Below are 4,886 nucleotides of genomic sequence, written 5' to 3' on the forward strand. Positions count from 1 at the left end.
GATATAACTTAACCATGACATATTTACTGTGAGAAAGAAAAGAATTAGAAATGTACCGACAATCTTGGGTACCAGTCCATAACTATCCCGCCACGAACTGACCATAATCCAATAATAAAATAACTCACTAGTCCAGACAAACAACACTTAATCGAGCCCTCATATGCCTGAAAGGTTCAAGCAAACACTTAACAAACAACAATCATAGTTTATACTTATACAATCCCCATAAGTCTGATTGATATAAGCACCAAACAATCATACAAGGGATAAGCAATGCATATGAATGAGTGAATGCACAAAAACTATTTGAGTGACAAATGTACCAAGTGTATGCACCTCCTTCAGTTTAGTAGCTCCAAAGGCATGACCTATGACAATCATTCTTCTCTGGCACTATGTCTCATGGATGAAGGAGACCATAGGGGACTCAGAATATTCATATACATAGACTGAGATTAACGTCGGGACTAAATTTGCGTAATAGCATGAAAAGATAGAAATTTCTCTCGACCAAAGTAAATAGTAGTGGTAAAAGAGTGAATTAAAAATGGACCAAAATTAGTTTTGGTCTAAGTTCCAAAATAGTATATTTAGTTCTAAAAGATTATAATTAATTAAATAAGGTAGTACAATTTACATTCTAGAAGAAATTTATTTTTAAAGTGAAAAAGGGAAATAAATTCCTATTTCGGAAAACAATAATAAAACCAAGGGTTTGGTTGGAATAGTACCACTAAGTGATCATGAATGCATCTAAAAGTATGCATGCCATCGCTAGTATCCAAACACTGCAACCACAGGCACCTAAACATCTATAAACTAGAATCACATCCTCTTTAAGTATAGAATACTCACCTGGAGTTCAACTGGTATCGTAACCACGACCTCGGATCCATCAATACATAACTAATATCATAAAGACTCATAACTCAGAAAACTACAGTAATCAGGGGCATAAAATACTACAAGGATCTAATTAAAGAAATACCATCTAAACCATTAAGTCAAATGGTAAGTCTTATATGACGGGATCCGTAATGTCAATCTATGACTAAATAAGTCTACATTCAAGGATAACAGGATTCTAAGGCCATAACAAGTGTCTTGTGTTAAGGTTTGGATCATATTTCTATCCCAAATTCTCTAAATAGGCTAAGTCATGATATGTTAGTCATTAGTCCATTCTATAATCCCTAACTAGCATGCAATCTATACTATACACAATTTCATAGAGAAAAGTAGACCGAAGTCTACTTCAATCCTGAAACACATTCTTAAATGATCCATAATTTGCTCGTCCTTGCTCCTCATTTTCAAAATATGTCACACTATCAAAATAGTAATCTACACGTTAATAGAGTAAAATGATACCCATATTGTACTATAAAACTCCAAGCACAAAATTGAGTCAATAATGGGCAGTGAGGTCCGCTGGTGAAATTCCAAAATTAAATCCAATGCGATGCCCTCCCAAGGATAAAGAATGTTTGAACAAAAGTTGAGCATAAAGAAACTACTAATCGGGGCCCAAATCAGCGAAGAAAATTATGAAAAAAAGGATAAAATAAGAATTAAATAGAGGAATTAGGCAGTGAACTTACGAAGAAATTAGTGGAAAATGATCACCCAACATCCTCAACTCATCCCTAATTTCAACTTATGATTTCCCACTCTAGAGTTCAATAATGGCAGAAAATAGTGAAGAAATCAAGAAAGAGAGGTTTTATACTGCCAGGCCTTTACCCATCGCAAATGTGGGACTCGAGGGTCGCGTTTGTGATACATAACAACATTACTCTTTGTGAATACAATCAGTCCACCACAAATGCGAAGTGTAAAGTTGGGTCGGTCCAGCCGAATTCCTCTTCACGAATGCGATGGATGGCTTGTGAACGTGAAGGTTAAGATTCCTTAACCATCCTGAATGCTCCAAACCTCATAAAAGCGAAGTCCAAGGATTGGCTGCACCACCAGCTGTTGTACCAAAATTTTTTAAGTCCAAATGGACTTCGGTCAAGGGTTGGAAATTCGCTCAAAATCCCATGCGCGCAAACAAACTATTGTACCATACCAAATTCGACATTTCAAACTCAATAGATCCATTAAAAATTTCATCTGAGATTATTTTTATTAAATTTGGGCTCCACGCCTTGTTACGTTTTAACTAAGTTCTACAATAGCTCAAAATGAGTCCAGAAGTCTCGAGACCTGAACTAAGGGTCTCCATAGCCTAAAATAACATTCCAGAGCTGATGACAATGTGAAATTCTCATCTGAGGCAGTTTATTATGAGTTTTGATCTGAGATTAATTTCTTAACAACAAAAGTTCTAAAATAAAAAAATAATCTTAAAATCCAAATGAACTGTCTAATAATCAAACCAACAATTTTGATAAGTCACAAATAACATATAACCTCTATGGAAAGGATCAAAATACTACAAATATATGACAATTGAGGAAATAACTTGAAGGGTCATTACAAAGTCGATGCCTTTTATTACAAGAACAAAAGACACATGAGTTTGACCCAAGATATAAAATTGACAGTGGTAAAGAGTTGGTGTGGATGATATGATAAAATATCCTATCTGAGGGATGCCCATAACAATGACGCCAATCAACAAAAGTGTTTTAATGGTGTTGTGAACTATTGGTGGGGATGACTTTGAAAGAATGTTGACATCATCTTTATTCTGTCATTGGAGCATGACATCCCACGTGTTGAGATCTTTTACCGAAAAATAATATGGAAAAAACTTAATAGACACTTTGTTAGTTTTGCAAAATTTGCCAACAGAAATCAGATTAGATTTAATTATTTAAGACACAAAGGACATTGCATAAATGTAATGTGTTTGAGGAGGAATTTATGTGGGATAAACTAATATGTGTGATATGTAAACCCGAGTTATCGTCTACTTGAACTTCATCAAGGCTATCATATTCTGAAGACAAAGATAAGTTTTGAATATCATTAGTGACATAGTGTTAGAGTACGCGTCCTACTAATTGCCTATCTTTGGAACAAGTAAGTAAACGTGGTTCACAGAAGTAAACTGAACACAATGTTTTTACGTGGAAAACACCCGGCTCAAGAAAGGTGTAAAAAACCACGACCTGTACCTCTACAGGATTTAACCCAACTTCACTAAAATACTTGAGCCTCAACAATCAACAAAATTACAAGACTTCTTGTAACCTAGGAATTAAAACTTCTAACTCCTGATACTACAAAAACACTAATCTTCCCAAGATAAGTGTTCCCAAGTCTTCAAGTTCCCAAACTTGACGACGATAACTCCTAACTCAGTTTATAAATTACTGAGACTAGAATCAATAACTCATTACAATACCAGAACCTAACTACTACACAGTTTATGACCTGCTAAGTAAGAGGCATGGTTCTTCAAGTATGTATGCTGATTGTTGATTGACTTTTTCAGTATGTGCGTGAGTACTGACTTTGAGTCATGTTTGCTGTATTTAAGCCAACCTGTGATAGAGTCTTTTTTTATGTTCAATTCTTTCTTCAGTAGAACTCTATCAGTTAATTCTTTTTCCTTTTGCTGCCTCCTTACCTCTCCTAGTTTTGATAGGATTCTTTTAATTCAAATCCTCTTCTTATTGAACTCCTTGATCAACTTGACTTCTTCAAGACTTCTAGTCTGATCTAACTCGGCTTTTGATGTAATCAATGTTATCTAAGTTTGTCTTGAACACATAATCATATCATTCAAACTCATGTGCCAGCTAGACTATTTCACCTTAAATGGACCAGCTTCTTCATCGTGTTTCATTCATATGTCTATCATCAAAACTCCTCATGCCCTAACAAATTCCCCTTTTTTGATGATGACAAACATAGTAGCTTCAGTATTACAGAATCCTGACATACTTAAGAAGGAATTAAATAACAAAATCACAGTAGAATAAAATAGGTTAGTCCAATTGAGTTATAAGCATTGTATAATCTATTCTTCCCCCTTTTGACATCATCAAAAAAGTTGAGCCATTAATTAAAAATTGTTTAATAATTTATGGCCACTGGGGCTATCACTAAAACAAGCAAGATTCAGAGCAAGAGATAACTATGCATTGAATTAAGCAGAAGTAGATCACGTGAAGCAAAAGAGGTCTATTTTAAACAAAACATATACAATTATTGCTACCCAGTAAAACAAAGAGAAAAACGAGTTAAATAGGAGAGCATCATAGTGAATGGGCTCAAAGGATGAAGAGGGATTTTAATTGGAGGAGGAAGAGGGAATAAAGGAGGTCAACTTCCTAATGATATCAGCATTTTCAGCGCGTTCCTTATCCAAGATTTTTGTAAGGGATGAAATTTTAGCTTCAAGAACTCTCTTTTCATCTTCATAAACAGCCTGTGCAGCTACCAATGCAGCTTGTGCACTCTCTAGCTCACCCTGCTTTGCCTCTAAGGCATTTCGCAACTTTTGCATAGAGTTGTTAGCATGTCTCATGGTAGCAGGTAACCTAGCATGGTTCAGTTGTCCAATCACATCATTAGTCATCTGCAAGGACCATACCTAGACAAGTACATGAAAATTATTAAAAATAGATGCAAGCCAGAACTGATAGGGCAGATCATGACCATTTATATCTTTAACAAGTACCCTTTGCATATGCTTAATGATGAGTAGAGGAAGGTCTATTGGAATCTCAAAATCTAATAGTTCCATCAAGGTAAGATCAATAAAACTTGCAACTGTGCGCCTTTTCTGTCGAGGTAAGATTATTTTGCAAACCACATCAAAATAGGACTGAAAGAGAGGGGACATCTCATTTTTCATAACCCTACGATGAGAGAAAAGAAGAGGATTCCCAGAGAATTTTCTACAGATATCAAGAGCGGATGGAAGA

The sequence above is a fragment of the Capsicum annuum genome, chromosome 10 (assembly GCF_002878395.1).
Source record: "Capsicum annuum cultivar UCD-10X-F1 chromosome 10, UCD10Xv1.1, whole genome shotgun sequence".
Taxonomy (NCBI): Eukaryota; Viridiplantae; Streptophyta; class Magnoliopsida; order Solanales; family Solanaceae; genus Capsicum; species Capsicum annuum.